The sequence below is a fragment of the Sciurus vulgaris genome, assembly GCF_902686455.1.
Source record: "Sciurus vulgaris genome assembly, chromosome: 11".
NCBI lineage: Eukaryota > Metazoa > Chordata > Mammalia > Rodentia > Sciuridae > Sciurus > Sciurus vulgaris.
This window is the reverse complement of record NC_136472.1, coordinates 102,151,603-102,174,294: the sequence shown is the minus strand read 5'-3', so window position 1 is coordinate 102,174,294 and position 22,692 is coordinate 102,151,603. Positions and strand designations below refer to the sequence as shown.

The 22,692-nt window shown below is 36.2% G+C and overlaps 1 protein-coding gene across 5 annotated transcripts in view; it reads right to left on the bottom strand.

Moving 5' to 3' along the window:
• LOC306638355 (uncharacterized protein) overlaps positions 1–22,692 on the bottom strand; it is a 196,256-nt gene that overhangs the window by 100,312 nt on the left and 73,252 nt on the right. Inside the window, exons 1-3 of one of the 5 annotated variants that reach the window (XR_013757477.1) lie at positions 11,594–11,731; positions 10,540–10,616; positions 9,211–9,661 (exon numbers count right to left, since the gene is read on the bottom strand). The exons of 3 other annotated variants lie outside the window; for them this stretch is intronic. The gene's annotated coding sequence lies outside the window, so the exon portion shown is untranslated. Of the gene's footprint in view, positions 1–9,210; positions 9,662–10,539; positions 10,617–11,593; positions 11,732–22,692 lie in introns of those variants that run through there. One more of the 5 variants, XR_013757476.1, reaches the window with a different exon arrangement.

Sequence of the window (22,692 nt, the reverse complement as noted above, 5' to 3'; positions counted from 1 at the left end):
TAATAAAATTTTCCTCTCTAAGTTGTTCTTGTCAGGGATTTTAGTTCCAGCAATGAAGCACTGACTAACATGACTAACACACCTGACTTGGAAAGTGGTCATGGTGGTAATCCAGAAGTAAAAGACACATAGTGGAAGAAACTTGGATTTAGAGTCATCTCCTGGGCCAGCCTGAACTACCCATCTATGACTGTAACATCCAAATTTTATCTCTGTTTCAGCAACTTAAAACATATACCTAATTTTCATTAAGAAACAAAGGAAGTTTTACCAAAACCCTGTGAAATTTTAATGATGCACTCTCTTGTCGCTCTTTTCCCCATTGCATATTGAGGTATGAATGAAGTATAGTAGAAAGGAAATAAGCTTTGGAGCAGCCATGCCTGAGTTTAAATTTAAGTGTCAAACTTTGGGCACATTAATTAACCTCTCTGAATCTCAGTTTCCCCAAAAGTAAAGTGGGAAAATGTCTTGCATCCAAAATGTGTGCAGATCTTTTTCAGAAGGTAGATAACAAAGAAGGGGAGTCAATGCTGCACCGGGGAATAAAATTAAAAGAGGTGTTGTGGAGCGCTGAGTTTTTTCTGAAAGGTTGCCAGGCAAAACACAGGGCATCCAGTTCAATTCGAATTGCCTGGGACATGACAATGCTTTACACCATTTATACATTGTTTATCTGAAAGTCAAATTTAAATAGGAGTCGCTGTTTTTATTTCATTTGTTTTTGCTAAATCTAACAATCTTTTCTGAAGAAGAGAAGGTAGACTCCTTTCAACTGACTTGAGCCAAAACTGAGGAAATAGATGTAGTAAGAAATGAGCCCCTTTCCACACAGGACCTGGAGAATCCTTTTTTAGCACCTGTAGCAGTAAAAATGGTCACTTTCACCAAATAGGAGTAAGCTCCCCAAAATTGTGAATGGGTTCCTGGGTTTGACAACAATGAGGCACAGACTTGCAACCAGAAAGAAGTACACCAACTTGGAAAGATGGAAGCAGCAGATGTTTGGAGATATTTCCAAATCCTCACTTTCGAATCCTATTCATATGACAGATAAATAGGATATGTTAACAGCATTAGTATAAAATTTTGTTTGGCAGAGTAAGCATCCCTTCTGTGTTTCTGGTGTTGCCCAGAGGGAGGAGGTTGGAGGTGAGTAGAATACCTGTGATATAAAAATAGAGATAATAGCACTCTCATCTCAAGACTGTTATGAGAATTAGGTAACATAGGTACACTGTTCGTATAAGGCCTACAGCAAGGACTCATTCTCTAATTTTGGTCTCGCTTCCCTTGTCTTCTTCTCTTTCCATACTGAGCTTCACAACATCCTCAGATTGTCTTGATTCCTGTATTTCAACATTTCTTCTGGACTCTGACTCACCAGGCAATTGCTGCAATTTCCTATCATGGGCACCTGATATCTTACTACCTTATTGAGCAGATACTTATTTAAATCTCATTGCTAGATATCATGAACTTTGCTGTAAGGGGTGAAATGCAGAGAATAAGTCAATTAGACCATTATATGTAAGTGTGGCCCCCTAATTGCCTACTTAAGAACAATCTGAAGTCTCTTTCAATGTGGATTTCTGAGCCATATCCTTCAAAAATTGACTTCAAAGGGCAAGGAATGAGTCTTCCCAAATTGTCATCCTTATGTGCTCTAAAGTTTGGGAACTATTGATTAATCTATTGTTATTCTGGTACTGGAGATGGTAAAGGTATTAACTGCTGAGAAGATTAATAAGTTTTATCTTGTAGAGGTCTCTACTTTATATATCCACCCTACTCAGATGAATGAAATGCAAATGGTAGTACATTGGGCATCATTAGTAAACTAACGGGGAGAGATTTCAAGAGGAGCTTGTTTGGAGCCCACACTAATCATAGACTTGGATGCCAACTCCACCTACAATGAGAACAGGAAGCACAGGAAAGCATAGACCTAAATCAAGATTTTTTAAGATTTTGGGTCTTAGGAGCACTTTACACTCATCAAAAGTACTGAGGATCTCCAAAGCTTTTGTTTATGAGCAGATCACATTAGAAGTTAAAATTGAGAAATTTTTAAAATGTATATAAACTAAGATTAATAAACACAGAATGTGTTCACATAGATAATAGGTCTTTATGAACAAACACCTAAATGTACCAAATCTCCCTGCACCAAAAGTAGAAAAAAAAAAAAAAGAAAGAAAGACATTGTTTTCCATTTTTTCAAATAGTGAATGATTAACAGAAAACAGATTTTCATTTGTTCTGTCTGTTAACCATGTTACACTGGAAAACTTCACTGTACAGTCAAGAAAAAAGAGAAAAATGGCAAATATCATCTTGGTATTGCTAGAAAGTAGTTTTCACCTGTGGGCTTCTGGAATAGGTTTCAGGAGTCCTCAGGGTTCCAGGGACCACAGGCTGAGACTCAGTAACTTGAAGGATGTGAAATGACCTATGACCTCCCATTCTCCCCTGAGTGGCATGCTTATTGTGGATAAATAGCGTGGGAGATCAACTCGTACAAAAGTGCCTCCTCTCACGCTGACCTTGGCCGTGAGTCTCTTTGCCAGCTTCCAGTGATGCTTGGTGTCCTCAAGGGCATTTATGCTACTACACATCCCAAGTGTGGCTGGAAGCTGGAATTAGCCTCCTGCTTTATATTCTATTTTTAAATATCTCTTAACCATTCAGCCAAAATGAAGGGAAGGCTAGTCTTGCCAGCACAATTGGAGGCTCCCTCATCTTCTAAGAGAGCGGCCACAGATACCCCCTCACAGTAGAACCAGTGTAAGCCCATACACCTGAATCTAAGACCTGCCTGTTCTGTCTCACTGTCCCCACTCTCGCCTTGCCCTTGGGCCACGCTTTGTGTTTCTCGCTATTGCCCTCAGGGCCACGGCTTGTTCAAGGTTTTACTTCTACTCTGGATGCTCGATCTAGTTCTCCCCTCAGTGCTACTCTCTAGAATGAACTGCCATCCCTGACCCTGCTCAGTTCCTGTCAGAGCCCAGTTCTCTCCTTCCTCCTCCTTGCTTGGAGAATTGAAATAAAATTAACGTCAAGAGGGACTGTGCACCACACATTGAGAGATGGTCAGGAAAGCATTTCGCCCTGAAAATAACAAGGTGATTTTTTTTTCCTGTTTTTAAATAATAACATTCACAAAGTAATTTTCTATTTAAAAAATAGACTTTCACATGTGTTACAATATAAAAAAGTGTCTTTCTCTTTAGCACAAGAGAGTGTTGGGTGGATTGAATAGCTGTTCTCTAATTAGCTAAACTCCTGTCTTTGTAATTGCCTGTGAGCTAGTGAGTGACAGCAGTACTCCAGCCACCTGGCTGTGGCATCGGATCTTGAACCTGGTGGCCTAAGGCTGATTTTGAGTCTCAGAGGTTCAGAAGGAGTGACCTGGTATGAGTTAGAGATGGCAAAACAATTGCTGTGGAGGCTGATTTTAATTAGTCTGCAGAAGTTAGGGAAGAAGATGTTCTGATTAGTGGGAAGTATCTCCGCACTGTGGCATCACTGTCATATCTTTAACCAGTCATGACAGGTAGTTATTGTATTTAAGTTTCAGATTTCCTCAATTTCTATTATTGCTAAATCAGACCTTAATGAAGTCTCTTGGGATGGGTTAGACAGGTGTGATCCAAAGAAATACTCCATCAAAAGGAAAGAGGGGAAATATCTTTAGTCTTTGCCCCTACATAGAAAATAACAAAACAATAAAAATACCCATAAAATAATCTTGCCTCATCTGCTCTATCAATCCTGCTTGGCCACCATACTTAAGGAACAAGTAGAAGGAAGGAGGACACTGGGGTTTGTGGCTAAATGACTGGGGGACATCTGGAATAGCTTCCTAACAAGATGGTGGTATAAAGGTCTCTCTTAGGTGAACAGGAGAGCTACAAATCCTTCACAGGCAACCATCTGGAAATAGAGCCTTTTTCATTTACCTGACAGCATGGGGCACTGGTAAGTTGTGGGTTTAGTCACTTCAAGAAGCCAGTAGTTTCTTGGAGTCCAACATTTTATCTTAATTAGACTTTGGTAGGGTTTGTAAGATAAAGAACTCCAGAGGTAGGTTATCAATCCTCTTCTAACTACTCAACCTTATTCAAATTTGGCAGTGATTTCTAAGTGAGCTGTGATATGTGCGATATGAGACTAATTAGGAAAGTTGGTAAATTTAGGGTTGGTAGAAAGAGATGGAATTTTCACCCACTCGAGTGACTCTAGGGCTCTGGGTTTAAGCCGCATTTTTCCCTATGTGGATTTGTTTTCATAAATCAGCAGGTGAGACCCTCTATGATCAATATCACACAGGAGGATGCAATCAAGCAAGAGCTGTCTCTACCTATTGTTCTATACTCTTCCAGCTCATGTAGGTAAAAACAAAACTTGCAAAAGGATCTTTCTGGGAAGAGACAGTTGCCACAGTTGCCACTGTTTGCTGTCTGAGCAGGGTTTCTCCATGAGTAAGTGAAAACAGGAGGTAGAGGGCAGGAAAGGAGAGATACAGGACAAGCAGAGAGGTAGATTCATACACCCAATGACTTTAAGAGAAATTAATGTCAGGAGCTGGAAGGCGAATCAATATTGGAAAAGTCAATCATATATTAAGGGAGTTGATCAGAGAGATTAAGTTAGGAGGCCACAGGTAAGGTTGAGAAGGTCTGAACTCTAGAAAGTTATTAGCACTAAAGAAGGAATTAAAACCTAGAGATCAGTAACTGAGTGTAGGGATGATTCAAACAGAAGCCGTGGGAGAGGTTATCTGTCTGTAGCACTTGGTTTCCTTCCAACACTTTTTACAAAGATAGTACTCTTGAACTTCCACCTGGCAGAGAATCGTGGTTTCAAACATATAAAATGGCCTAATTATAAAATATAAAATATTTGTGTGTATTTACATAGAACTATAAGAGTGACCAAATAAGAAAACGATGACCTTCCCAATTTAGATCCACAGAGAATAAAATGGCAATGTCAGGATCTAAATAGTGTTAAGTATGTTCTATTTTCTAATGCAATGCTACACACTCCTTCAAAGGAAGAGGTGCGAGGGCAAAAGAAGCCGCATAGAATGGATGGATGGCCTTAAGAAATTCCTATAGAAGAGGGTTTCATAAATAAGACTTCCTAGCTTCATCCACCTCTCCCCATTCTGTTCTGATTACTTCATTAGATTTTACTGCCTGTGCCATGTTTTTGTAGCATTAGATTCTTCTGCTGTAATCTTCTACCATTCTATACAAAGACCTGAGAAAGCCTCCAATACAAGTAAAAGAGAAATTGGTTTCATTACTTTTTTCTCAGCCATTCTGTAAATCACCAGTGTAGGTAATTGCAATAATTTCCAGCTTAGCATGTACCTTCTTCCTAAGTAATAGGATTAAAACCAAGCCTTATCGTGCTGCCCTGTTATGGTTTATAGATTGAATTTATCCCTTCACTCTCTGCATTTGATTGAACACTTTTCATTCCAGTTCGACTTGATCTGTTTTCCTTTGATATCTCATAAGGAATTTTGCAACACATTCCTTTTTCTTTGTATGGGGAATGCAGGTTATTTCTGGAATGTAGCATGCTGTAGAACTCACCATGTTTCCATGTGTTATATGTTTCTAACATTTTTAAAAATTGAATATATCCCTTGTTTTTAAATGATGAAAACAGAGAAGGTTTTTCAAAGAAAAAAAAATAAATGAGAAAAGGATTTATTTGGTCTCTTTAAATGACTTGAGAAGTTTTTAAATTGCACCAATAAATCCTCCTTTCCTGCTGTTCAGCATCAATCAGTCTGAAAAACAATATTGTGACTTACAAACAGGAATTTTCAGATTGATTCCTGAATGCAGGTCAGATGAATTTAGTGTAACTATGTTTTATTTTACTCTTTATACTTAAAAAAAAAAAATTGTCTTGACAATTCCAGAATCACATTCACATAAATCAGAATGAAAAAAAAATATTGAAATAAATTGGATTCATTTTTAAGAATCAGGAAAATGTCCCAGTTGGTAATGCTGTTAGTGTGGATAACATTATCTCCTAAAAGAAAATAAAAGGCCAATTTGGGAAAGGAGGGTTCCCCAGCATTAGACACCACAGCAGGAGACTAGACAATCTTATTTTTCCTTTTCATGTTCCTGGTGACTCCTCTGCACTTTTATAAAACATGTTTGAAATTCATTGTGGGATCAAAGCATATCTCTCATGTTGACTATGCCTGGTTACAAGGGCTCAAGTTCTTACTTTAAAACAAACAGTACCCCTTTTTCCAAACAGCTTAGGGAGTATACACTATGGCACTGGCAAAACCTACCCATCCCCATTTCATTCAAAAATATTCTGATGTGCTCATATCCTGAAAACACTTATTATGAGGCTACAGAGGTATAACTGGAGAGAGAAAATGATCTGACAATTCTGTCTTTACATCATAAAGAAATATGATGCTTTTTGCTATGGTTTCCATTTCTACTAGCCATACAACTAAAACTAGACAGACTGGAAGAGAAGACATGGAGGTATGCCTCATGACCAGAAGACTAGCAGGAACCATTACCATAAGTCCTTTAAAAGGACCAGTTCAGTCTCACGGGGAATGCCTTTTTATCATTACCTTCTCAGTTCAGGGGACCCATTTGTCTTTGACTTCTCTTATAGTAACCCTGTCCCACTAAACACATCTGACTTGAGGACTGAACTAAGAGCTACCTCTGAGAACTTGGTTATTTTCCTCTTGAGTGAATTCTCTCAATTTTTTTTCCTCTAGCAAAAATATTCATTCCCTTATATACTCGCTCATCAAATATTTGCTAAGCATGCTTGATGTGTCAGACAATGTTCTAAAAACATTTTGCCACTTTATTCCAGTCTAAAGTGACCATCTCCTCCCTGTTTGCCTAGGACTTCCCCAGTTTTAAAACTAAAAGCCCTGTGTCCTACACACCACTGTAGTCATGCGCACATGAGGACGGTGGGTCATCCTGAAGAGAATTTATCAACAGGATTTTCATAGTAGACAATGGCTCCAAGCTCTTAATAGGAAAACTCAGGAAGCCTTTATTCAGGTTGATTACTAAGGGAAAGTCTTTCTCCATCACAATAATAGAGGCCAAATGATCATGGAATTTCTTCAAAGTGTTGAGAGAAAATAATTGTCAACTTGATTGAAAAGCAGAACATGATAACACTGAAAACAAAAAGAAAAATAACTTAAGTGGAAATAAATACATTTTAAAACCCCCGAAAACTGAGACAATGCCACTCGGGGATGTTTCTGAGTAGACTTTCAAAAGACATAATTAGAAAGACAAGAAATTGAATCCAGAAGTAAGACTTGAGACCCAAAAGAGAATGATGGGCTAAGACACAGACCAGTACTATATTTCAGAAAATACAAACACTGACTGTATGAAGTAATAATAATTTTAAGGTGAATGTTCTAGGTATATAAATGAGGGGAAACTGAAGTTCAAATATTAAGTTCTGAAAACTTAATATCATCTCAATAGATTCAGAAAAGCATTTACTAAAATGCTATTTATGACATAATTTCTCAGTAGAAGAGGAATAGAAAGGAATTACATTAATCTGACAAAATATTATTATATTGACTGCATATACACAGTTGTTTCTGGAACATTGCAGATTTTTACTTAGGAAAAAGTAAAATCATACTAATTTCTGTTGACTCAATTTTTATGCATGTGATGAGGCAATGATGATAAATCCTGCATATAACAGGATCTACTCTAGGCAAGGAACCCCAAAATATAATCTGGGCACTTCTGTTGGAGAGAGACAGCAATTGCCTGAAAAAAAGGGAGGAAAATCTTTATTCTTTGTTTATGGTCTCAAGTTTTTATTCTTACCCTTGTGAGTGTAAATAAAATTCCTTCAGAGGGGAAAGAAGACCAATGTCTTAGCTTTACCACCAAAGGTCCCAGATCTCATCCTCCACTTAAAAGTAAACACATAAGCCTCTCCAGAAGCCTCTGTAGATCAGTTATAAATTAACTCCGAGGCCTTGTACTTATAGTTCAGGTCTGAGGTTTCAGTAAAATTTGCTCAGAAAGCCCTAACTGTGCAGAAACATAAAAATAGTTTCTTTACAGCCCCAGAAGTGTATCTATTAAAAACTCAGAACAAGTAGTACATTCAGTGGTGAAGCTTATCAGCATTCTATGTGATGTCATGAAAAAGGAAAGGATTCCTGTTATCACCACTTGTACTCAGAGAGGAACCAGCCAGTGAATAAGAAAATTTAAAAAAATAAAACACATTGAGATGAGAAAGCAAGAAAATAAATTGTTATTCACAAATAACATGATTGCACAGAAAATGCAAGACTATATAAATACATTAGCATTTTAAGAGTTCAGCAAGGACACTGACCAATAATATGAATTTTTGCAAGACTCGACTAAATTTTTCCTGTCATATACAAATAATTATAAAATGTAGCTTCATAAAGATATAATGACACTATCAGTAGAAACATGAAGCAGACAAAAATAAACCTAATAAAAGATGTGTAAACCTTTTACAAAAAAATAAAGAATATTCTTTGAGAAGACATTTTAAAAGACCTAAAGAGATAAAGTAGTTATAAAACGAAGTAATATAAATACATCTGTCGTTTGCAAATTCTTCTGTATGTGTGATGTAATTTCAACCAAAACATCAAAATATTTTATTGGAAATTGTAAATAGTTTCTAGATTCACATGGAAAAGCAAATAGGCAAGAATAACCAAAAGAAATTTAAAGAGATAGGTGACTGGTACTCATTCCAATACATAATAAGAATAAATATTAAGATATGATAAGAAGATGTGTCATTGACTTGTAGTAGGTAAGAGAGCTGGTGTGTACATAAGATAGAAAGAGCATTAGAAATCAGCACGGGAATACAATTTTATAAATGCTTTTGTAATAATTGATTATGTTGTATGTGTGTGTGTGTGTGTGTGGTTGTGTATGTGTGTGTTTAAATTTACAAACTGTATCCTTACTTCACCACATAAGTAAAATTTAAGGTCAGGTATATTAAATTACTAATTGTGAAAGCCTTAAAGTTAATTTTTTCATTAAAAAAAAGTGGGTGAATATTTCCAGAACTTTGTAACAGGGAAGAATTACTTAAATAAGACTTAAACAACATAAATCATCAGGGTAAAAAATGCATAAGTTTAATTACATTAAAATTAAAAATAGATGTAAAACAAAACATTATAAACAAATTCAAACAAAGCCACATTTTGTTAGAAATCATTTATAGTATCTACCAATGAGAAAGTGAGAATATTTAGGATTTAAAAGGAACTCTTATAAGTAATAATAAAAAGCCAAACAATCCAACAGAAATGTGAGAAGTTGATACACAGAAGAGGAAAAAAACAATAAAATTATGAAAATATCAACCTCACTATTAACCAACACAAGGCAAAATTAAAAGAGATACAATTTAGCAAATATCATATTTGCAAAAATTTTAAATTCTGATGATGACATTGTTGGGGAGGATGTGGGTCAACTGGTACTGAGAAGTAACTGTGCGTTTCAGACCCAGTTCAAATCCCACTTACTCAGGTATATAATCTTGGACAAGTTACTTGGTCTCCCTTGTGCCTCCTTCTTCATATCTTTAAAACAAGGACAATAATAATAGCACTCAAATGTATAAGTCTGATGTAGAAACAAAGTGAGTTGATATGCATAAAATAGTTCATTGTTTGGCACATAATGTGGACCTACTAAGGATTAGCTTGTGAGAGTGTAACTTGGTACAACCACATCAGAGAACAATTTGGCCAATGCTTTTTAGTAGATTTGAGGAGGAGTTGCCCTCATGTTCAATATTAATCCCCCAAGTGACCTTTCCAGAGGCTCCACAAAATGCTCAAGATACAGGAACAGCTCTAAGAACTCTGAAAGGCCCAAGCCTTCAAAGATGTCTCCATTTTTCCAATGTGGAAAGCAACTTTCAAAGGTTAATGAATTATAATCTACTATGGAAATTGAAAAATCCCGTTGTTTAATAGATACAGAAAAGAAATTGCATTGTGTGACAAAGGAAAAAATTCAAAAAACTGCTACCATGGAGAACATTCCACAAAGTATTAGATATTTGCAGACAGTACTCAAATGCATTCCTTTCTCTCACAACTATGTAAGAGAGAAGATAACCAAGAGCTAGTTTTCTGTATTCCAATTTGAATTGAGTACCAAGGTTAAAATGGTAGATTCAGAAAACCCAGATACATAAAACAGTCTAGTTTCTGAATCAGATTTGTTTGGTATCAAACATCATTTATATAGTTCATCACAGCTTTTCCCTCCCTCGGCAAAAGTTTTCAATTTAGTAACTCACATAGGAAAGTTAGAGGGAGCTATGAATAAATGGTTTACTCCAGAGGGTTGATTTTTAAGACACACTGCTTCATCTTTAAAATGAACTTCCATTTGTTAGAATTTAATTAGTTAACATAATTTTATCTTTTAAAAATAGCAGTTGTGTTACCTTCCTCTCCTGGTAGCTGCATGGAGCATTCCTTTACTGGTGCACCTGATGCTTGATTTCTAGAAGTGTCTAAAGGTCTAGAAAAAAAGGGACATGTAAAGAAACATTTGTGATTTTATGTCTATGTGTTACATTATGTTTGCTGTTCATTTGACTCAGTTCTGTGTTCTTCAACTTCTAACCCTGGAAGAAGCTATGCTGGGAAAGATAAAATATGATTCGTGTCTCCGAGAATATTAATATTCACAATTGAAAGAGGCTCAAATACACTGAAGTCAATCAAAATGTCCAAGTAGTCACAACTTTGCCATGCAAATATTATGCCATGGCACAATGGCATGTTGGCATTTCGCAGGAGAGGAAGGACTTAATGAAACAGAAAATTAGGGAAGTGTAGACCACAAAGGATTTATGTCAATTGTCCAAAATTTATTTCTGTATTCCATCTTCAGAGCCTAGTTCAGAGTTGCTTAAGAAGTCATTGTCTATCATGGAACATTGGTCCTCCAGATGGAATGGATGTCCCCCATCCAGTTTTATCAACTAGTGAGGGGAAAATAGGGAATTTAGCTGCTATCTTGAAGCTGTGTGAGAGCCACAGCCTCTAGGGAGACTAATGTGCAAGGACATGGGCTGTTTTTCATTTCTTTCATGTTGACTATTGGGAATAGTCCTTCACATCCTGGCTCCTATCCTCAGCTGTTGTCCAATGGTATCAAGTAATTAAATATCAATATCTACATGGAGTAAAAAGTCAGATAAACTGTAGGTAATTAAGCAATCTGATATTCTGTTGTTGCAGTTGTTTTCCTGGAAGGCATCAACAAAATGTCTCCTTAAAAAAATCCTTTGGGAAACCAGGCAAGCTATGCTCAGCCATTCTTTCCTCGAATGAAGAACAGATGTACCTTATCACATATGTATAAGATGCTGCTTTGGGTGAGGCACTGTGCTAATAAACAAGATAGACATTCTTCCTGCCTTATGGAGCATATAGACTAGTGATCATGACAAGGAAAATTTAGAATAAGGGGTTCAGGGAGAAACTACAAACCTTTGAACCCAGAGGAACATATGGCACATTTCTCCGAGCACAAAATGAAGTTTGGGGTTGAACATGTTCCACATAATATCCTTTTGTAAAGGTAGTATGTTCTTACTTAAAATTGTATTTCTTGGCAAAAGAAAAACAGTAGATTCATTTTTGATAGGAAGAATCTTTTCATTAGTCTTAAATCAAGAACCCAAAGGAAATGACAAGTACTGTTTTTTAAAAATAATAAAAAACAATATGTATATTTTATTGAATCAAGTAAGCAACTTACTTGGCATATAAGTGGAACTAATAAGCATCTAAAGCATTTTTCCTAAAACTAAATGATTTTTTTCTTTTTCTTTGCATTATGAATATCTCTGCATTCCTAGTGAAAAGATGGCAAAAACAAGAAACTGGTAGAATATATCACTGTAGGAAAGATGAGTGTGTCTTTTAGCTCCAAGCAATTTTGGCTTCTGTGAATGCAGAGAATACCAATGACATCTTAATGTGCTCAGTCAAACAGAATTAGGTAATATGAGTTGCTAGATTTTTCTGTCCTCTGAAATTCCTCTCTGTAGTCCCTTATACATTCACAAAGCATTTCTCTTTATTAATTATTTATCTATAATAATGTATTCCTCTTCCCACAAATTTAATTTATCCCTAGGCCAAAATACAGTCAGAATATATCTTCTCTAATAAGCATCATTTTAAAACATTATGAAGGAATATACTTTATGCTTTAGACTAGATTAGCCTTTCAATATGGGGAAACAATTTATAATTTTAAAATTCACTTATCTTTCTCCCTCTGGAATCATTTATTTCAAAGGAACTTTGCAAAACTTGTCTTTATTATTTGACAGAATAAAGATCACAATAAAATGGTATTTGTCATTCATATAGTGCAACTCAAGAAAGTGAAAATTGAAAAAAAATTCATAACACTGGTTCTCAAAATTATAGAAAAAAAGAAACTGACATAATACCTCTAGAGAAATGCTTGTTCCATGCTAAATTACTTTGTTTACTATTGTTGTTTAAAAGGTTACCAAAGGGAAAAAAAATAGCTTTAAAAGTTGCTTATCTTATTTACTTATCAAATTCATATATAACTAATAAAATAGCCTTTTGGAAGGGGTTCTTGGGGGTTGAACTCAGGGACACTACCACTGAGCCACAGCTACAGCCCTATTTTGTATTTTATTCAGAGACAGGGTCTCATTGAGTTGCTGAATGCCTTGCTTTTGCCGAAGCTGCCTTTGAACTCAGGATCCTCCTGCCTTGGGCTCCCCAGCAACTGTGAAAAAGCGTGCCGTCACTGTGCCTGGCTTGAAGTAGACATTTTTAATGCTGATGCCCTTGTAAAATTATGATCCTATGAATTTTAAGAGTATGTTTATATTTTGAAATACTTTAAAAATTACTGTTTATAGTTACAGTTAGAATATTATTTGAATGAATTCCAAAACATGCTTACATGGAGGTCTGCGTGTTATAGGAAGTGAAATCCATATTCTGGTTAAAGGATGCAGAGAAATAATCACGTACAACATTTTTAGTGCTTAAATTGTTGTCTTATTGTAAGCATTCTCCATGATTTATCTCAAGCAATTCTTAAAAAATTCCCCAAGGGTACATATTGTTATTATCCCTCTTACAAATGAGGAAACTGACACTTAGAGAAATTGGTTACTCTGGCCAAAGTCACACAGTTCAGTAAACGGCATCCGGGAACTCCAATCTCTCTGGCTACAGAGAGATTTTAATTCTTTTCCAGTCTATTCTGAAGATCCACTTGTAGCAAATTCTCTACCTCCAAAAATTATCTCTGAGTTTTGTGCAGAATGGAAGGCCATTATTGTTGCTGCTTTGTGGGAAAAAGAAAATGAGTAGAATCAAATAATAGATAAAGATGTATATGTCTATCTAACCAAAAGACAATTTTACTTAGAAATTCCAATATCTTTTTTCGCCCATTAACTGGCCTAAGCTCTCCCATGTCTTCTAAAAAAAGAAAAAGAAAAAAAAAAGAAAACTCACCCTCCAAAAAGTTCTGTTATGGATCCAATTGTGTCTCCAAAAGGGATACAATGAAGTGCTAACCCTCAGTCCCTGTGAAAACAGTGAGTACACTGTTATTCAGAAATCAGATAATCAGATATTTGCAGATGCAATCAAGACAAGGCTGTAAGAGTAGACGCTAATCCAATGTGAGTGGTGTCCTGTCGGTTCAGGGAAATTTGCACAGAGAACACTATGTGAAGATGCAGGCACCAAGAAGATAACCATGCGAAGACAGAGGCAAAAGTTAACATATGCTTAGCAAACCAAGGACACTGTGAGGTCACCAAAAGAAAAGACAAACGAGGATGCTCCCCTGGCGGATTTACAGTGTGCCCCCCGACCCCCAACACCTTGATTTAGGACTTCCAGACTTCAGGACAGTGAAAAAATGAATTTCTGTTTTTTAATCCACCAAGTATGTGGTAATTTGTAATAGTCCTAGGGGAGTAATACAAATGAAGACCAGCCCGAAGGAAGAGAAATATGGGAATGGTGTGTGCCTGTGATGTCCCTTTCCCCTGTCGGAGCTGGGCTCCACTTTTCACTGGTTACTCCACTTGATTAAGGTGAACTTACTCTCACAGAGGAAGAATAGGATGATATTGTGTCTTTATTATATATAATCCAAGTCCACTTGAAGAAAAACTTCATTCGTATTGAGGAATTTTCTAAGGAGATTTTACATATCACCATAGAGCTGCCTGTTATATATGCTGACAAATTATCCACAAAGCGAAAACAGAAATACAGAAAGTACACAAACATTTGCAATATAATGATGTCATCAGGCCCTGCTCTTTTCTTCCCCACACTTTCAGCAGTTCCAGTCCTGATTCAGCAATGTAACCCTATCCAAAGATTGGGTTCTCCTGTCACTAGACATCTAATTTTATCAAAGCACTATGATCCAAGTCCAAAACTCTCCAGAAACTTCTGTCCCATTGAGATCAACCTGTCAGAGGCATAGATAAAGTTAGAGTTAATCTTTCAGATACTGACACCACCAGCCTGGATCACTGATGCAAATTCTCCAGCCTCCTCAAAGTACTCAGAGAAGAGGGTAGAGTTTGGGTTTGGCAGTGGAGGGAATTTATGTAGAAAAATTTACCTTGTGATTTCTTATATTTTATACCTTTTATATTTTCTGCCTATTGTTACAGTTAGTTCAACAAGACAATAGTATCATTTTAATTTTGCCAATGGAAAAACTAAGGCAAAATTTGATAAGTTACTTGCCCAAGATACCAACATTTGTTAATTTCAAATTGAGGAGTAGATATCAGGAATCCCCTCCAGTCTATTTTTCTACTAAAAGTCTCCTGCACATATTCATTCTCTTTAATTCCTTAAGAGATATAATTTTATGGATACCATATATTCTAAACTATTTTATTTTAATGAATAAAGAAAGGGAAAGGAGTTTTGGTGCTTTTTCAGTTTTCCAATTCTTCAGTTCCACTCTTTCTTTCATGTGTTTGCATAGTAGAAGAGCAAGTAAAATAGTTATTCAAATCTCTATTCTGTCACTTACCAGCTAAATGGACTACAGCAGGTTGCTGGGCCTTTTATATCAAAAGACTTCTGGGAAGATCAAATGTACTAATGTATATGAAGGGCTTTGCTGAAGTTTTGACCCATTCTGAGTACTCAGCAAGAGAGGGGCTACTGTCACCCTTCAGTCTGCATCTTAGACTCTCAAATCTGAATCCAGCGCCAGAGACAGGTGAGAAAACCAAGACCCACCTACAAAAGAGAACTGGGAGGATATCTAGTCCAGTGCTTGTTCTTTACCCATTAAACCACAGTCAATCACCGAAGTATGCTACATATTTTTTAAAGTTTTTTGTGAAAGCTAATGTAACATAAAATCCTAACTCTCTTATTTTAACATAAAATCCTAACTCTCTTATTTTTTTGCCTCTGATAAGCCTGAGTTTCTCTGTAAACATTATCCATGTCAAAATAATTTCACTCTTTTAATTTTGGCCTTTGTAATGTATTCCATTCCTCTGAAGAAGGATAATAAAAAAATGTCATTTTATTCAGTTTCAGGTTTCCTTTAATGAATATTCATTAGCTTTAGAAGAAATGTCTCTTTCCCTAGTAGGAAGGTCAGACATACAACAAAAAGAAATGACATGAAATAATCTACAACATCAATATGTGTTCCTTTAAAAGCCTGTCAGTTCCTTGCATTAAGCAGTACATCATGTTGAAGTCAGAAGACCTGGCCTTTGGATTTCTGAGTCAGGTATTCATAGTATTGAACACTTTTGAGACTATCAACTCTAGGTTTAAGTTACCTTTACCAATGCCGAATAGCCTAAGGGTTCTTGGGAAAGGTTCAGGAATGAGGACACTCTCCTTTAGGCAGTTCCCCAAGGACGCTTGGCAATCCCTGTGCTCAGTTACTCCCAGTGTGTCCTCCAGTGCAGATGCGCAGTAGCTTGATTCAGGTGCAGAGAGGCTCCTCCAAACCTGAACTGTACAGAGAAACTTTCCCTGTCCTCTGTAGCTGTAAAAAGAACGCCAGCACCCCCTTCTGAAAGAGTCAACACATCAGTCTCCAGGAATGTTCTACACACCACTAAACACATTCAAATGTCATCCAAACAATTTAAGATAAACACAAAATTTCCCAAGAATATTAAGTAAACATGATGCATGCATAATGTCTCAGAAAGAGCAGTAACACTCTTTAAAGGGAAGAGAGACTCCCTTAATTGCTTTATGATGGTAATTGAGAACAAGAAGATAAAATGATCTCGACAATTGGAAACTGGGGTGCTGTCAAAGATATGTAGATTGAAAAAAATGTTGAGAATAGAGTGTAAAGGAAATAATCAGAATTAAGTAATCAGAGCTATGACCCTTTTAACCAGTGACACTTTCATTTGAAATAGGCACAGTTTCACTCAAAATTCTTAAAAGTGGACATAAATAAAAGATGTCCACAACATTGAGTTAGGCTCTATATTAGATATTTCATCCTTCTCCTTAGTAAGCTTATACTCTAGAAGAGTGCATAAGACGTATACATAGAGCATAAAGTAGAAATAACATTTGTAAGAACAGAGGAGATGATCTTTGAACTTAAATGAGGGGTCAGATTTTAATTATTGGATAACAAAGGAAAGAGTAATCCAAGTAAAGAGATATAAGAACAAAAATACCAACCTGTAGGAAATTGGACAAATAAGGAAATAGTGTTGATTTATCTAAGTAATATGCCTAACAGGAATTATAGGAGAAAATGGGTTGAAAGGAACTGGGGACAGATCAGGGAGGACTTTAACGTCAGTTTGATTTTATTCAAAAGATCGTGATGAGGTTCTAAAGTTATTTAACCAGGGAGCAAAGAAACCAGAGATTCACACAGCATAATTTTTGTATAAGGTAAATAATAATTACAAGGGACTAATGAATGAAACTGTCAAAGGTCTATCCATACCATTGGTCTATCCTGAGGAAGGTGGTAATAAAGATTAGAGGATAGGCTGGAGGGCATCACGATCCATAGGGACATAGAAACCAATCCCATCAGTAGGATGGAATGGACAGGATGGGTAAAAGATGACAGAAAAGACAAGTATGATTCTACTTTATGCCTGGGGGGAAACTAACAGAAAGCGGTAATTCAGGTGTGGGTTTGGCAGGAAGACAAGAGTCCAAATACTGAAAGTGATGTTCCTGCAGGAAATCTAGATAATGATTTTTAATCAGAGTTAGAATAGCTTGATAGATACAGGATATATTTTGGACATTAGCTACATAATGAAGGTAGAATAAGAATGAATAAGAAGGAATTAAGTTTGCTGAAGAAGAGACTTGGGAGGAAAACAGAGATGTTGAAGGCAGGTCGCTAGTGTATTAGTTTCCTAGGGCTGCCACAACAAATTACCATAAACTGGGTGGATTAAAGCAACAGATATTTATTTTCTCATAGTTCTGAAGACTAGATGTCTGAATCAAAGCACAAGCAGGGCCACACTCCCTCCAAAATCTCTAGGGACACTCCATCCTGCCTTAATCATGCCAAATAAAATAATCAAGAGAAAGACAGAAATTATATAATTGTACATATATGTGGAACCTAAAATAATCAAACTCATTAAAAACAAGAATGATGGCTGCCAGGCACTGGGACATGGAGTAATACTTGGTAAATTTAAAGGTCTCAATAGTAGTAAGTTTATAGAATATTTAAACACACTAGATTATATGAAAACTTGTAGAAGATACACATACATTTTACACACCTGGGACATGTTTTTTAATTATATACTCAACCACAAAACAAATTCTCAAAACATACTAAAGAATGTGAAATCATGTGCTTTTGAACAAAATGCAATACAACTGGAAAAAGAAAACAAAAAGATAACCTTCAAATAAAAAATTAAGAACTTCTCTTAGGAAAAATGTTATATCACAGAAATCAGATTTGAAATTAACTTTCAGAATTAAATGACAGTGATATCCCTGAACATCAAAACTTAACAGAATGCACTTAAAGTAGTAAAGGAAAACATTGCCTTAAGTAGTAGAAAGTAAGAAGTACTAGAAAGCAGTTCACTAGGTCAGAATACGAATAAAAATTTAAATAAAAAATTAAAAGAAAATAATAAAGTAGACAGTCTACCCATTTCTTTGTTAGAGGACTGAAATATCAGGAATAAGAACCGAGCCTAACAATAAAAAGTCTGAGATTCCTTTGCCAGATTTCTGAAGACACCTATTTCAGTGTAATATGGAAGAATAAACCCCAGGCATTTGAACTGAACAGCAAAATTAAATGTTTTTGTTATCAAGACGGTGTTCCATACTGGTTTTGCATAAAAAGTCAATTATAACTATACTTACAAAATGTGAAACTATCTAGAGAAATATAAAATTAAAGTAACCTTTCAGACCACATCTGAATTGTAAAATACATGGAAGGAAATGAAATTCATATCAGACATTTTATACTTTTGAGGACTTGTGCAGAATTACCAGAATTCTCAATTACTCTCTGTTTTCTGTCCTAGATAAGTGAAAAAAGACACTAGACCAAGACTTTTTATCTTCAAAACACATCATCCCTTGAGGCACGCATACACTCTGGATTTCCAGTAGGCAAAGGGAAAGAAGAGTAAGGACTGAATTCCAACTCCATTGTCAATAAATGGTGTAACATCACAGTACAATTGCCAAACCACAGGAACCCAGCAAACTCGATAAAGTAGCAAAACAAAGTAGATGAAGCAGATAAAATAGATGTCACAACACCTATTTGCTAAATATTATAAATTTTAATCTGAAAAGAATTTTAGTTCTTTACTAAAATCTGTTTTTCTCTTGGCTTATTATCCAAATACACTCTCTTCCATAGACTGCCTTATTACTCTATATGCACTTCTCAAATCAATTAATTTATGGTATTTTAATTATCTATTATAATCCTGCTCCTACACCAGACTGATTCCACAATCAGTTAGCACCTCCGATGCTACTTCTCAATCTGAGTCTGCTCCTCCACACTAAGTGCCAGGAGGAGAGACCTCAATTAAGGCATCACTTCACCCTCCTCCCTGTGCACAGTCCACCACTGTAGTCTGCCCTTGAATTTGTTGAAAAGGGAAAAAGTGAGGGAGAAAAGGAGGGAGGGAGGAATGGGGAAACAAAAAGAGTAATTAGAAAAAGAAAGGAAGTTAAGATGAGAGACAAATAGACTAGTAGAAGCCAAGAGCTGGTCATTTCCAGCTTCACATTAAGACAGCAGTCAGAAAGAAGAGAGAAGGTGAAAGTAAGAGTTCTACAGTCCTAGGGTTTGAATTGTTTGGGATTTTTGTTTGATCATTTTAGTATAGGGGAAATGACGGAACACATTTCAAATGTCCCCACCGAAAATTATGCTCAGAATGTGGGAGAAGGATTTCCAATGGCATGTGGAAAATTGACATTCACATGGGTTAACTATTTTTCCACTCTGAAATTTGGTCCTCCAAAGACTTCACTTTAGGTAGGTGGGACACATTATTTATAAAGCAGCTTAGTTGCTGAGATCTCCAGATAACTATAAAAATGAGGCAGAATGTCCTTTAAGATTAGAAAGTCCTCAGTAAGAGATTTTAAAAAAATCATCAGAGAGGGACAGAAAAGAGTAGTGTTTAGATCCATAAAGGTGTACCAGTTGCTCCATTTCCTTTCAAGTGTCCTTTGGGCCTGAAAGTAAATAAACCTGTGGGACAGGTGGAAGCCTTAATCCTGCCTTAAAAACTGCTTAACATGATAAGTGAGTTCATGTGAATGACATTCTACTCAATAGCACTTCATAATGGACATTGGATATTTATGGCCATGTGACTGTGCACAGGCACGGAGCCAAGCCCTATCCCAAATGCCCAGTGCTAAATCGTAAGACTCAGTTCAGTAAATACTTGAACTGTGAAGATGACTGGCAGCCTCCTGATCAAAATTAGCTTCATGAAGAATCATTTTACTAACCCTAAATCGCCAGCATATAGCACTGGATCTACAGTGGTTTGTATATTCTACTTATTTTGAAGTTTTGGAATGTTTCACTTCTGAGCTAGGGGGCGGGAACACAATTTATATCATCAAATATGTATTTTTCTGTTACTTGACAAAGGTAATGTGGAAAATGGATTGCTAGGACATTTTTCAGTCCCTGTGCAAAGGTTAAATAATCATGTTCAAAATGGCATAATTGCCAATGTCAGAGGCAGAATCTACTTCATAATAAACATATTTTTCAACAAGTGCCCAATTCTCAGTTTATCCTTATAACAATCCTGGAATTAAGCAGAGCAATTATCATTGTATTCAGTCATTCATTCACCTATTAATGCATTCATTTACTCATTCAACAAACATCTACCAAGTGCCTACATGTGCTTGTCATTATACTTCAGCGGATACAGGGACTGAGATCCAGAAGTTGCCTTCTCATGAGATTTTTATTTCCATTATTCCTGTTGTTTATGTTTCTCATAATATCCTATGTTGATTATCTATATTCAATCCAAAGTAAGGCAACTTAATTATTGAGGCATCTGTATTATCATGACTGTCTTAGAGGACAACACAATGCTTTGTAATTCATCAGTCTGAATAATTGCAGTCCTTAGTAATTAGGAGCAGAAGATTGAGTCTGCATACAAATGATGCTCCCAGTCTTGTTGTACACAATGTGGGGCTGAATGTGTTTATGAATGTGTATGGGTGGAATGTGCTTTGGTGACAACCATCTGAACTACAAAAAACAGCTCCCTCTTGCACAACTTCCCAGTGAATAGGTTGTTACTTGATTTCTTCAGAACACCGTTCCTTTCAGGAAGCTAATTAATGCTGTAAATCTAAGGAGTAAAACAACCATCAAAAGCACTTCCTGAATATTTAGTCCCTGGTGTTGTGCTCAAAGGTGCAGAACAAATGCTAAGGCAGTTCTGGGTGATAAGGAGTCCCATGCTCTAATGGCCTGTATTATGATTGACCAAGGTCCATGAACTAGAAGGAATGAGGAAAAGAAAAATTGGCCAGCAGAATATTATCAACAGCAAGAGTGCTCACTAGGGACTATTGGAAAGCAGGGCTATTGAGACCAGAGAGTGTTAGGTTAGAAAAATGTAGAGACTAAGTGAACTCATAGGAAAAATTAGACATTTTTAATTTGAAGAGATGGAATTTGTTGCCTGAGAGCTGTCAACACCCAAGCCACAGCTAGATACTTTAGGAGAGAGGAATTGCAGAGGCTCCCTTCCTGGCCAGGAACAAACCTGGGTTTGCATTCTCATTACCATGGCTCACCTTTTGAAGTGTTTGAGAATCTCTTTTTCTTGCTTTCCACTTTATGCTAATGTGACATTTCAGGATGATTACAATTGTTTGTGTGGAAACAGGGCCTTCATCTTTTGATACTCCATTTAGTTTCTGTTTCTTTGTTAGATTGTAAGTAAACCATTTTGTTTAAAGTGCTCAAACTATCTGAATAGATGTTAAAATAGGAACAGACAATGGGTTTTTAAGTAATCTCAAAGAACTTATGATCACACTTTTCCTTATGAGACATTTCTTAAGAAGCATTATATATTTTTAAATATTTTTATTTGTTCTATTTAGTTACACATGACAGTAGAATGCATTCTGACACATCATACATAAATGGAGTATAACTTCTCATTCATCTGGTAGTACATGATGTAGAGTTACACAAGTCATGTAATCATATATGCACATAGGATCATAATATTCAATTCATTGTATTATCATTGTTACCCCTACTCCTTCCCCTCTCCTCCCCTTTGTCTAGTCTAAAATACATTATTCTTTCCCTCTTCCTCCTATTTTGAATTAGCAGCCACATTTGGCCTTTAGTTCTTTGAGATTGGCTTATTTCACTTAGCATAATATTCTCATGTTATATGGAATATCATTAGAGGAATCTCAGTATTTTCTAAGATTTTATAGCAAAGGTATACACTCACTGGAAAATAACTCTTCTACTTTTCTTTTTTACATTTTATTTTTTATTGTAAACAAATGGGATACATGTTGTTTGTCTGTTTGTACATGGGTTAAAGGCATACCATTTGTATAATCATAAATTTACATATGGTAATGTTATTTGATTCATTCTATTATTTTTTCCCTCCCCCCAACCCTCCCACCCTTCTTTTCCTTCTAAACAGTCCTTTCTTCCTCCATTCTTGTCCCCCTCCCTAACTCTAACCCTAACCCTAACCCTAACCCTAACACTAACTCCCCCCACCTTCCCCCTTATGTGTCATCATCCACTTATCAGCGAGATCATTCGTCCTTTAGTTTTTTGAGATTGGCTTATCTCACTTAGCATGATGGTCTCCAATTTCATCCATTTGCCTGCAAATGCCATAATTTTATCATTCTTTATGGCAGAGTAATATTCCATTGTATATATATATACCACAGTTTCTTTATCCATTCATCAATTGAAGGACATCTAGGTTGGTTCCACAGTCTGGCTGTTGTGAATTGAGCAGCTATGAACATTGATGTGGCTGTAT